The 13653-nt window shown below is 49.9% G+C and overlaps 1 protein-coding gene across 9 annotated transcripts in view; it reads right to left on the minus strand.

Annotated features, from left to right (window-relative positions):
- Positions 1–13653, minus strand: part of mbnl2 (muscleblind-like splicing regulator 2) — a 142400-nt gene that overhangs the window by 102206 nt on the left and 26541 nt on the right. For 5 of the 9 annotated variants that reach the window (XR_013547461.1, XM_078402252.1, XM_078402253.1 and 2 more), the window contains exon 1: positions 8566–8699. The exons of 2 other annotated variants lie outside the window; for them this stretch is intronic. The gene's annotated coding sequence lies outside the window, so the exon portion shown is untranslated. Of the gene's footprint in view, positions 1–1769; positions 1789–7824; positions 7994–8565; positions 8700–13653 lie in introns of those variants that run through there. 2 more of the 9 variants (XM_078402243.1, XM_078402247.1) reach the window with 2 other exon arrangements.

Raw genomic sequence — 13653 nt, forward strand, 5'->3', positions numbered from 1 at the left:
GGGATAGAATGGAGGGGAGGGGAAGGGGAGGTGGGGGGAGAGGGGAGGGGGGGAGGAGAGGGTGCTGCACCAATGCAGGAGAGGTTTGGGCCCAACGGGTCCACTTGGTCTAGTGTCTCTTTATATGTAGGACTGGGAAACCAGGCTAGGGTGTTCATTATTTTATACTGCCACGCCACTGAGACAAAAAAAAGGTAAAAACATCTAGTCACTCAGCAACCTCCATTTTCCTAGCTGTCAAAAAGTCTTTGATTGATAGAAATTGAGAGTACCGAGTGCATTTCCACAATGGCCAAAATTGGAGATATTTAGGTTATCCCTACTGCCCAGCTGCCTGCTGGACCTATTTAGGTTAGTGCTACCGTAGTTCTCCACTCCTTGACTCATGGGATGAAAATACTCTTATTTCAATTCCCCTCTATTCCTTCCATCAATGCCCCTTATCTCTGCACATTAAGGTAGATAAATCACCAGAACCTGATCAAGTGTATCCTGGGGCAAGATGTGAAGCGAGCGAAGAATATGTGGAACCATCTTTAGATATATATTTGTATCATTGATAGCGAAGAGTGAGGGGCTGGAAAGGGTACAAGGAAAATGTACCTTTGTATTGGTGGGTAAGATACGTAGTGGATTCTCTGAGAGATTGGATCTGTATGTATTTTGAAAGGCAAGGACTGATCAGAGATAGTCAGCATGGGTTTGTGTGTGGGAAATTGTGCTTCACGAATTGATTTGAGTTTTTTAGAAGAGATAACCAAAATTGGTGAGGGCAGTGCCACTGATGTCTACATGGGCTTTGGCAAGGCCTTTAACAAGTATCACATTGTAAACTGATTCGAAGGTTAGATCACATGGGATTCAGGGTGAGGTAGTCAATTGGATATAAAATTGGCTTGAAGGAAGGAGATAGAGGGAGGTTGCACAGGGTCGTTTTTCAGACAGGCCTCTAACAAGTAGTGTGCTACAGAGATCAATGCTGATGCCACTGTTTGTTAGTTATGTTAACAGTTTAGATGAGAATGTGGTGGTGTGATTAGTAAGTTTGCAGATGGCACTGAAATTGGTGGTTTAGTGCACAGTGAAGAACAAGATTACAACAGGATTTTGATAAACTAGGCCAAAGGTCCAAGGAAAGGCCTATCGAGTTTAATTCATATAAATAGGAGGTGTTGCATTTTGAAACCAAGGCAAGACTTACACAGTAAATGGTAAGGCCCTGTGATGTGTTGTGGAACAGAGAGAATGAGGGGTGCAGGTAGATAGTTCCTTGAATGGCACGACACAGGTAGACAGGATGGCAAAGAAGACATTTTACATGCGTGCCTTCAACATCTGGGCTTGAGAACAGGAATTGGGATGTCATGTTACGGCTGTACAAGACATTGGTAAGGCCATGTTAACAAATATATACAATTTTGACCGCCAAAATATACATGAAGGATGTCATTAAAATGGAAAAGGTGCAAAATGGCGGCGCTGCCCTAGCAGCTGCGGCTACACCTGCGGTCCATTTGTCTTGTGTTTTTGTTGTTTTTTTTGTCTTAATTGTAGTTGTGATGTGGTGTTTTTGTGTTGTGTACTATGTGTGTATGTGGGGGGGAGGGGGGGGAACTGTAACATTGTAAATATGTATCCCTTCCGAACGGAGACCCGACCTTTGTTTTCTGGGCCGTGTCTCCGTTCCATCTGCGGCCTACCATCGGCCCAACTCCTGGAGCTGGCGGCCTCCAGCGCTCTGGTTCGCAGAGCCCGCGGATCGGACTTACCACCACCGGAGCCGGCCGTCTTCGGAGGCTGCGGGAGCGGCTGCGACTCGCCTTAGGCTCGGGCCGCGTGGATGCCGACATCGGGAGCTCCAGCAGCGGCAGCGGGTTCGCCCGCCCCGGATCACGGGGCTTGGGTCGCGGACATTTCACCGTCCGGCGCGGCCTAAGATAGGCCGCGGGATATTTCTCTGCTGGGCGGGGGCTTCAATGTCGGGAGCCACGACCGCCCCGACGTGCAGCAACAGCGGCAGCAGCGTGTTCGCCCGCCCCGGATCGGACTTATCATCGGCGGAGCCGGCCGTTTTCGGAGGCTGCGGGAGCGGCTGCGACGCGACGCGCCTTGGGCTTGGCCCGCTGTGGACCGTCCGGTGCGGCCTGCAACCACAACAGCCTGACTGCGGGCGAGGACAGCAGGAGAAGGGAAAGACATTGTGGCCTTCCATCACAGTGAGGAGAGGACTGGAGGAGACTCACTGTGATGGATGTTTCTTTTTTTGTGTGTTTTTGGGGTTGGGTAATTTTAATGCCTATTTAATGCTTTTATTGTTGGACTGTGTTTTGGGGGTTTTGGGGTTGTGTAATTTGAATGCCTATTTAATGCTTTTATTGTTGGACTGTGGGTGACCGAATTTCGTCCAATATTGGATGACAAATAAAGCTATCTTGATCTTGATTGATCTTGATCTTGATCTTGAAAGAAGATTTACGAAGATGTGAGTGTGAGTTGAGGTCTCCAGCAACAAGGAGAGGCTGGATAGGCTAGGACTTTTTTTCCTGGAGTGCAGGAGGCTGATGGGTGACCTAATGGAGTTGTACAAAATTAAGAGGGGCATTGAAAAGGTGAATGTAGGAGCCATTTTGTGTTTATTAGCTATCTTAGCATATTATTATATTATTTTGTAATCTGCTGTATTATTTTTGGACACCAGGGGGTTGTTGTGAGAAAATATGTATTATGTATAATACAGGCATGTATATGGACTGGGAGGGACCAGAATTATGAGTATAATTCATTCAGCACTAACGTAATGCTTCGGTGACACCAGGAGTCTGCTAAACATAGGGTTCTAGCAGGCCATACAAGAGAAGTCAAGCCTACTAATAGTGTCACTAACAGGATGCAAAGGAGTGACGGTGAGATACAAAGTTCTTACCAAACAAAGTAAACAATGGGAGATATACTTGCTTGTGGTTTTACTTCAATAAACGATTAACTAAACTGCAACATCGTGAAGATCTCTCTGTTGTTATTTGCATCAAGATATTTGCATCAAGAAATATCGCTCCACCTCCTTTGTCATACGGTAAGCTGTGGGACATTATTGGGAAGACTAAAGATGCCACTACAGTGAATAACCGCAGTAATTTCCCCAGAGCAGGGGAGTTTAGAACTCGAGGGTATTCATTGATGATGAGAGCAGAAAAATTAAAAAGATCTCTGAGGGGCAACTTTTTCCACAGAATGTGGTGTGTACGTGGAACAAACTGCCAGAGTAAGTGGGAGAGGCGGGTAGAACTATAGCATTTAAAAGACACTGCGACAGGTGCATGGATAGGGAAGATTTGGAAGCAAATTGCAGTCCAGCTCGGTTAGGCAACTTGGTCAGCATGGAGTTGTTGAATTGAAGGGCTTGTTTCTGTGTAATATTACACTATGACTATGAATTATCAACCTCTGCCAGGGTTAAAAATGCTATGGAATCTATTAATGAGGAGCAAATGAAATTTCAATTTAAAATGTCACCCCCAAGGTGGTAGATTGAGAGAGGAAGATCAAGATCTCAGCTCCTAAAAGTATGGCAGCCATTAGAAAAACAATCACGTGAAAGATATTCAAGATGGTCGAACTGGAGGCCAGAGATTTTGGATTAATGGAGAGTACTCACAACTCACACATATATGTATTACAATATTTCCTTTCATGCAGCTAAAATGAGAACAATACCAACAGAAATTCCCCATTATCCTACTCCACTGTCACCCTGCCACTTATTCTCTTTCCATTGTCCGTTTTGCTTCTCTTGGCATTTACCAACACAAAGGGGCAATTTACAATAGCCCATTAACCTATTAGGGAGGCACGGGGAGGAGGGCTGAAGGAGGAGCCGAGGACGAGGGTGAAGGAGTGAGAGGGGGATTGGGGCAAGACAGAAATTGGGGTGATGAGCCTTCAGAACAGGGGATGTCAGGGTGAGGTTGAGGCATGAGGACTGGGGGAGGGGGTGAAGGCTAGAGCACAAGGGGAGATTGGGCAAGGGAAGGTGGTGGTATCATTGCCAGGGTGGGGAGTTTCAGCGAGGAGGGCAAATTAAGGCCAAGGTGGGGGAGGGGAGGGTCATAGCCAGGGTGGCTAATGGCATAGGGGGTGGTGGTCACGTCCAGGGGAGGGAATCAAGGCCAGGGAGGGAATTAAGGCTAGCGGGTGGAAGCAAGACAAGGGATGGGTGGTCAAAGTCAGTGGGGTCAGAGCAATGTGAGTGTTATGGGCAGGTGAGGGTGAAGGCAAGGGGATTGGGATTAAAGCCAGGGAGAGAGGGGTTCATGGAGAGGGGAATCAAGGTGTGGGTGGGAAAGAGGGTGATGGGGAATCAGGGTGAGGGTGGGGGGGAGATCTGGGTGGGGGAGGATCAGAATGGGGGGAATCCAAGCTTAGGAACATTAGGGTTCACAGCGATCAGAGTACAGAGGGATCAGGGTGGGGAGATACCAAGATACAGGGGGGGCAGGAGGTTCAAGCTGGGGGGATCTTGGCACGAGGGGCGGTTGTGGGCAAGAGAGATCCCGAGAGAGAAGGATCAAGGGGGGGGGGGGGGAATCAAGGTCGGGGAGGGATAAAGGTGGGGGAATCGAGGCGAGGTATGATCGAGGGGAGGGGTGGTCAAGGGGAGGGGCGATTGATGGGAGGCATCAAGGTGGGGGGAATCAAGGTGGAGGATGGATCAAGGTGGAGGAGGGATCAAGGTGGAGGAGGGATCAAGGTGGAGGAGGGATCAAGGTGGAGGAGGGATCAAGGTGGTGGGGGGAATCAAGGTGGAGGATGGATCAAGGTGGAGGAGGGATCAAGGTGGAAGAGGGATCAAGGTGGAAGAGGGATCAAGGTGGGGGAGGGATCAAAGTGGGGGAAGGAATCAAGGGGAGGGGTGATCAAGGTGGGGGTGCTCAAAGTGGGGGGGATCACGGTGTGAGGGGTGATCAAGGGGAGGGGTGATAAAGGTGGGGAGTGGGGGATCAGGCTGAGGGAGGGAGATCAGGCTGAGGGAGGATCAGGGGGAGGAAGGGGGATCAGGGTGGGGGGCGTGGAATCATGGATGGGGCTGTGGGATCAAGGTGGTGGATCAAGATGGTGGGGGACAGGGTGGGGGGGATCAGGGTGAGGGAGGGGCTTCAGGGTGAGGAGGTGGGATCAGGGTGGGGGAGGGGGATCAGGGTAGGGGGGTGGGATCAAGGTAGGGGGATCAGGGTAGGGGAGGGGGATCAGGGTGGGGGGTGTGGGATCAGGGTGGGAGTGTGGAATCAAGGTATGGGGGGGTGGGGGTGAGGGATCACGGCGGGGGAAGGGACCAGGGTGGGGGGTAAGGGATCAGGGTGGGAGGGTGGGGTGTGGTATTTTTAGATTTAGATTTTTTTTAGATTTAGAGGATAGGGGTGTGGGATCAGAGTGTGTGTGGGGGGGGGGGATGTGGGATCAGGGTAGGCAGTGTGGGATCAGGGTGGGGGGTGTGGGATCAGGGTAGGTGGTGTGGGATCAGGGTAGGAGGGTGTGGGATCAGGATGGGGGTGTGGGATCAGGGTGGGGGGGTGTGGGATGAGGGGGGGGTGGGGTCAGGATGGGGGGGGTGGGATCAGGGTGGGGGGTGTGGGATCAGGGTGGGGGGTGGGATCAGAGCGTGGGATCAGGGTGGGGGGGATGGGATCAGGGTGGGGGGGGTGTGGGATCAGAGTGGGGGGTGTGGGATCAGGGTGGGTGGGGGGTGTGGGATCAGGGTGGGGGGGTGTGGGATCAGAGTGTGGGGGGGGGTGGGATCAGAGTGTGGGGGGGATGTGGGATCAGGGTGGGGGGTGTGGGATCAGGGTGGGGGGTGTGGGATCAGGGTGGGGATGGGATCAGGGTGGGGGGGTGGGATCAGGGCGGGGGGAGGTGTGATCAGAGTGTGGGGGGGTGTGCAATCAGGGTGGCGGGTGTGGGATCAGGGTAGGGGGTGTGGGATCAGGGTAGGGGGTGTGGGATCAGGGTGGGGGGTGAGATCAGAGTGTGGGGGGTGTTGGATCAGAGTGTGGGGGGGTGGGATCAGGGTGGGGGGGGAGTGTGGGATCAGGGTGGGGGTGTGTGGGATCAGGGTGGGGGGGTGTGGCATCAGAGTGTGGGGGGGTGGGATCAGGGTGGGGGAGTGTGGGATCAGGGTGGGGTGGGATCAGGGTGGGGGGGTGTGGGATCAGGGTGGGGGGGTGTGGGATCAGGGTGGGGTGGGATCAGGGCGAGGGGGGTGGGATCAGGGTGGGGTTGGGTTTGGGATCAGAGTGTGGGGGGTGGGATCAGGGTGGGGGGGGGAGTGTGGGATCAGGGTGGGGTGGGATCAGGGTGGGGGTGTGTGGGATCAGGGGGGGGCGGGGTCAGGGTAGGGGGTGTGGGATCAGGGTGGGGATGGGATCAGGGTGGGGGGGTGTGGGATCAGGGTGGGGGGAGGTGGGATCAGAGTGTGGGGGGGGTGCAATCAGGGTGGGGGGGTGTGGGATCAGGGTAGGGGGTGTGGGATCAGGGTAGGGGGTGTGGGATCAGGGTGGGGGTGGGATCAGAGTGTGGGGGGTGTTGGATTAGAGTGTGGGGGGGGGTGGGATCAGGGTGGGGGGGGAGTGTGGGATCAGGATGGGGTTGGGTTTGGGATCAGGGTGGGGGTGTGTGGGATCAGGGTGGGGGGGTGTGGCATCAGAGTGTGGGGGGGGTGGGATCAGGGTGGGGGAGTGTGGGATCAGGGTGGGGTGGGATCAGGGTAGGGGGTGTGGGATCAGGGTGGGGGTGTGGGATCAGGGTGGGGGGGGTGGGATCAGGGTGGGGGGTGGGATCAGGGTGGGGTGGGATCAGGGTGGGGGGGGTGGGATCAGGGTGGGGTTGGGTTTGGGATCAGAGTGTGGGGGGGGTGGGATGAGGGTGGGGGGGGGAGTGTGGGATCAGGGTGGGGTTGGGATCAGGGTGGGGGTGTGTGGGATCAGGGTGGGGGGGGTGTGGCATCAGAGTGTGGGGGGGTGGGATCAGGGTGGGGGGGTGTGGGATCAGGGTGGGGGGGGTGTGGGATCAGGGTGGGGGAGTGTGGGATCAGGGTGGGGGGGGATCAGGGTGGGGGAGTGTGGGATCAGGGTGGGGGGGTGGGATCAGGGTGGGGGTGTGGGATCACGGTGGGGGGTGTGGGATCAGGGTGGGGGGTGTGGGTTCAGGGTGGGGGGGGGTGTGGGATCAGGGTGGGGGGTGGGATCAGGGTGGGGGGGTGGGATCAGGGTGGGTGTGGGATCAGGGTGGGTGTGGGATCAGGGTGGGGGGGGTGTGGGATCAGGGTGGGGGGGGTGTGGGATCAGGGTGGGGGGGTGGGATCAGGGTGGGGGGTGTGGGATCAGGGTAGGGGGTGGGATCAGGGTGGGGGGTGGGATCAGGGTGGGGGGTGTGGGATCAGGGTGGGGTGGGTGGGATCAGGGTGGGGGGGTGGGATCAGGGTGGGGGGGTGTGGGATCAGGGTGGGGGGTGTGGGATCAGGGTGGGGGGTGGGATCAAGGTGTGGGGGGGGTGGGATCAAGGTGTGGGGGGGGTGGGATCAGGGTGTGGGATCAGGGTGGGGGGGGGTGGGATCAAGGTGTGGGGGGGGTGGGATCAGGGTGGGGGGGTGTGGGGGTGTGGGATCAGGGTGGGGGGGGGTGTGGGATCAGGGTGGGGGGTGTGGGATCAGGGTGGGGGGTAGCCACTGCGAGAGGAGGTCACGCCGCAGGACGGCCATGGGAGGGGGGGGGGGTATTTATGAGGGGCGGGCTCCAACGGCAGTGGGCGGGGACACCAGGGGTCTGCGCTTACCCTGACATGGCTTCCTTCCTTCCTCGGGAGTGGGCGGTGCGGTCTCCGTGTGGCGGGTTGGCGGGGGTGGGGGGTCCGGTGGAGCGGTGGCAGTGCGTTGGTGCGGTGGCGGCGACGGGTTCTCACAGCGCTGCCATCGAGCGCGGAGGCGGCGCCATCGACCAACCCTCGCCCCGCCCCCTCCAGCTGATTGACAGCTGGCCCGGACCACACCACCGGGGCGGCCCCAGGAGGGAGGGGTGGCCACACCGTCACAGGCCTTCCACCTTGCATGACTTGCAAACCCCCGGGCCGCACCAGCCCCCAAGCATTAGCACAATTGAAAAACAAGGTGATGTGGTTTCTTGTGCGAGTCTCAGCCATAATCTCAATCCCCGCGTTTATTTCCCCCTGGTGGCCGGGCCTCCCCCACTGCTGCAGGTGGAAGGGGGTCCATGGGTCTCCGGCGGGAGGCCGTTGCCATGTCAACCCTGGCCGGGCCCTGAGCTGGAATCTTGCGCCAACCCCTGCCCTGCCTGCCCTCCACTGCACCCATTTAATTCCTCATATATGTTAAACAAATATATAAGTACTTTTCCCCTCGGAGAGCTGTAATTTTCCTTTTAAAGAAAAAGCTTTTATGGTTTCTCTTGCAGGTCACTTGAAGTATCCCAATCCGAATATATTTTCCGTTTTTTTTGCTGCAAAACTTTGCATAAATAATAGAATAGCTACGAAAAGAACAGCTGTAACAGCCCTTACCCTCTGCCAAACTCTCCAGAAGTAGGTGGGCCAACGTGTTGCATATTCATGCGGCTAACGTTCTTAAAATTGTTAAAGGCGTGCGACTTTGGAGGGGAGGGATTGGGGAAGTGAGTTGGAGATGCGATATCTCAGCACTGCTGATGTGCAACAACGTGGTAAGCTGCCGTCAGATGACGTTGCCATTGCAGTGTTTATCAAAAGGATTTACCTGTCGCGTCTTCACAGATTGCTTTGAAGTCGATGTGTAATACTGAACACTAATTATGGAATAAGTACAGCAACTCAAAAATACACGAAAACCATTGTATCATTTGTTTTAGTAATATTGATCGACGGATAAATATTGGCAGTGGGACCTAAAATCGTGCATAAATTTAGAAATTTTATGTGGAATATATCTGTATGATTTATGTTTGAGTCAATGAGCCTGTTGATGCTGCTGCTGCTGCAAACAAGATTTTTTATTGTACCTGTCCCTCACCATACTTATGCATATAGCAATAAAGTTGAGTTTGAGAACTCTGCTTGCTTATTTGACACTCTTTGGGCCCTTCACAGTCACCTGAGATAGGGGCCACAGTTTAGTATCTCACTGGAAAGTGGCACATCCTCTTCTGCAGGAACACCCCCCCCCACACCAAAAAAAAACCCTCGCTCAGAGGTAAAAATTGTGGGTAACCCGAGGGACAGGGCAGCAAAACGGCTTTAACTTGGACAGCTCTTCAGAGAGGCAGTACTGAGGCAGAAGACTGATTCATCTCCATATAAACAACAAATTATATTTAAATTGCACCTTCCACAACCTCAAAGTCCCAAACTACAGCCTACAGTGTTCACTGAACCACATCTAATGAAATTAGATGGACTGGATCTAGGTCCATTGATTATAAATGAGTGTGAAGTGGGTGCAGGTTCAGCTGACAAATATATGCGGAAGGGTCCTTACCCAAAATTTAACCTAATCGTTCCCTCCACAGATGCTGCCTGAGTTACTCCAATTTGTGTTTTGTTCAAGTTTCCAGCATCTGCAGTTCTTTATATCTTCATGCTAAATGGAAATGATTAAATAAGGAAATATAAATGAAGTTTAACCTATGAGGATAGGCTGCTAATCTCAGCAGGTATTCCCTTGGGTTTAGAAACTGAAGAATGATGTAATAGAGGTATTTAAAAAGATGAAGAGATCTGAAGAAGGGTCTCGACCTGAAACATCAACCATTCCCTGTCTCAAGAGATGCTGCCTGTTCTGCTGAGTTACTCCAGCATTTTGTGTCTAAGAGGTTTTGTAGAATAGGTACAGTATAAAATACTGGCGCAGAGAAGGTCCTCTTTACTTTGTTTTGGAGAGGACCCAGAACAAGAGGGGTTTATCATAGTTGTATCAGGTTTAAATCAGGAAGCTAATTCCACAGAGCTCATGACATTCCCCCAGAAAACCCATAAAGTTTCTGTTACATATTTTGTTTTATAAACAGTAAATTCAACTTTTTAAATTTAATATTAAGGTTATTTGGAACAAGGAGGTAAATAAAAATGGGGTACTCGAAATGGGAGACAGAACAGACTCACAACCTGAATGTTGTGCTAATATTCCCGATTTACATCTCAACATGTCCATGAGATATTGTCAGGCTTAATTATTACAGTCATTTACGTAGAATATTTTCCAAGAAGCAAGCTGTCTGATTTGAATTAATTCATTGAAAGGTAACCAATATCTTAACAAATTCTGTCTATTGTGGGTGATTGCAGCCAGCTTGAAGTTGTTACTCATGTGAGATCTCCCAAACATTGAAGGAGCTATATTAAGCTCGGCATCATGAAGGCAGCAAATATCATCAACGACCCACAATAGAAGACCATAAGAGGAGCAAAATTGCAGCAGGATTTGGCCCATCGAGTCTCCTCTGCGATTCCATCATGACCGATCTATTTTTCCCTCTCAACCCCATTCACCAGCCTTCTCCCTGTAACCTTCATTGCCCTTACTAATGAAGAACCTATCAATCTCCACTTTAAAAATACCCAATGTCTTGGCCTTCACAGCTGTCTGGGGCAATGAATTCCACAGATTCACCACCCTCTGGCTGAAGGAATTCCTCCTCATCTCCGTCCTAAAGGTGCATCCTTGTATTCTGCGACGGCACCCTCTGGTCCTAGACCCTCCCACCACTGGAAATATCCTCTCCACATCCACTTTAGGCCTTTCATTATTCAGTAGATTTCAATGGGATCCCGCCCACCCACCCACCCATACTTCTAAACTCCAATTCCTGCGAGTACAGGCCCAGAGCCTTCAAACATTTCTCGCATGTTAACCCAATCATCCCGGGACGTCCTCTGGACCCTCTCTAATGCCAGCACATCCTTCCTCAGATATGAGGCCCAAAATTGCTCATATTATTTCGTATGTGGCCAGATCAGAGCCTTCCCATTAATCATCAGCCCCTTGAGCCCCTGAGATCTTCTGTTTCCTCTCACACTCCAAAGATGTACAGGTTAATTGGTATAAGAAAATAACTGCAGATGCTGGTACAAATCGAAGGTATTTATTCACAAAATGTTGGAGTAACTCAGCAGGTCAGGCAGCATCTCGGGAGAGAAGGAATGGGTTAATTGGCTTGAGTTTGCATCCTTGGTATAAGTTATAAATTGTCCCTAGTATGTGTTCAATGGTGTTAATGTTCGGGGATCACTGGTCGGTGCAGACTCGGTGGACCGAAGGCCATGTTTCCGCGCTGTATCTCTAAACTAAACTAAATTAAACAAAACATTCTATTTTTAGTATATGGGAGAGGCACTTATTGTGAGAACAAGTTTTTACAGGTGGAAGGAATGGTATTGGAGGGGGACTGGTGGTCCCCAGTCAAAATAAATAATGGATAATAATAATAAAAAAAGAATGGCCCTTAAGCCATTCTCGGGAGGGGTGGGGATGCATGTAGGGGTGGAATTGTAGAGGGATTGGGTATCTAGCAGTACCCTTGCTTCTTTATTTTTATCTCACAAAATTAAATTTAGAAGATATATTTCTGATCCAGATTCCCAAAAGAGCAATCTAATCATTGATTTGAATTTTTGATCGAAGAATCAACCAGCACTCCACACTGGCCTCTGCAGATGCATCACGTGGTGGTTTGGCAGAGAGGAAAATTGTGATGATTTACTGCCCTACCTTGTCGTGCTTGCTCTATTTAAATATGGAAGTACTTTGATCTGTTATAAGAGCAAGGACAAGATATGTTATTAGCTGATGCTTACAAGCTGTGCTGCATGTTGTGCTGGTGGGCTGAACAATGGTCGGTGCAGGTGGTTATAGCAGGGGTAGGAATATGGACTCTGGGTCTGTGACCCCTCTTGGATTATAAATATTGGAAATGAGTATAAAGCCTGCTTCGAGAGCCAGGGGGTAATAAATTACATTAAACAGGGAACTTGATCTTTTTTCAACAGTGAAGGTCAGCATGTTCAAAACAGATTATGGATCAGTACAGTGGGTGTCAACTTCAGCAAGCTGTTGCTGTCTTTCCTGATACCTATCAAATGGTTAATCACTGCAAATGGTTGGTCACTTAAATGTTTGTTGGATTAATTGGTTAGAAGGAAGGTTTCTGATGTTTTTCCTCAGGATCAATATTATTATATTAAAAAGCTTTAGAAAGGCTTTTTAATGTTTGTCTTCTCCATATAGAGAAAAAGCTTGCTGTCTTTTTGCATCAGATTTATTTGCATAGCTGCACTTTGAACAATATTCCCCACCATGCTGCCATCTGACGGCTTATGTCTCGCATTATTATCTGTGGAACTTGACACTTATCAACTCCAGATATGTGCATTTTGAACATTCAGTCATTAATATCATTTTCAATTCCTTATACATCAATTAAATAGCCAAAGTGATACATTCGCTTTTATAAAGTGAGTGGGATGAAACACAATAGGGTGCCGAAAGCACCAGTTGCTGTAACAGATGTGTCCCCTCTGACAGCTCTTCGCCCTGGCTGCAAAAGCGGATGCTACTTGAGCGAAAGGGGGAACATGTTTTCACACAGCAAGGTGTCACAAGTAGCAATTAGATAAACTGTCAGCTAATCTGTTTTTGATGGTGTTGCTTCAAGGATAAATGTTGGACTGGACTCCAGACAAATAAAAATCAAAGAACTGCAGATACTAGAAATCTGAAATAACTGAAAATACTGGAAACACTCAGCAAGTCAGACAGCATATGTGGAGAAAGAAACTGTTAATGTTTCAAGTGGAAGCACATTCCTCAAAACTGGGAAAGAGTGAAAACAAGTTGGTTTTAAGACTATTTTAAGGCTTTTAGTTAATTTATATAAGTTTTTTAATTAAATATTTTGACTCTGTCGTTAAGAGTTTAGCTTTGACATTTTCAATTCTATTTTAATATAGTTTTTGGAAGATTTTGTCAGGTAAGGATGTGACGTAAAGTTCTTTGGCAGCTGTTTTGTGTGTGGGGCTTGTTCTGACCCCACACCCCCAACATCACACAATGGTATCTATGTCTGCAAGAAGCCATCTCTGTACAGAGCCATGGCACCAAGGACTGGGCTGGCTAAGTGAAAACCTTTCCCACCAAATGTGAGCACAGGCCACTGAAGTGCTGGTGAAGTAGTAACATCGGGAATGCTAAACTCTAAGTGGCAAACCAATAAAACACTAATGAACCTAATGGCAAATAAATTTGAGTTAATTGTCAATGGCAAATCCAGGAAAAATGACCTCACCAAGAGACTTCACAGAGTCATCTCCAGATGCAAGTCCAATATCTTAACCGATACACTACTAAACTGATTTACTGTATATACTATGTTAAAGTCAAGTCAAGTTTATTATCAAATGCACAAGTATAATGAGGTACAGGTACTATGAAAATCTTGCTTGCAGCAGATCACAAAGACACAGACAACACATAAGAACACAAATTATACATAAATTACACATAAATTCTACAAGGAAGTGAAACAAATAAGATGTTTTTAAAAGGACATCAGTGCAATACACAACTGGAAAATAGTATACAATTAGAAAATATATTTAGCATATCAGGATAAATTCTGCAGT

Source organism: Rhinoraja longicauda, chromosome 7 (assembly GCF_053455715.1).
Source record: "Rhinoraja longicauda isolate Sanriku21f chromosome 7, sRhiLon1.1, whole genome shotgun sequence".
Lineage (NCBI taxonomy): Eukaryota > Metazoa > Chordata > Chondrichthyes > Rajiformes > Arhynchobatidae > Rhinoraja > Rhinoraja longicauda.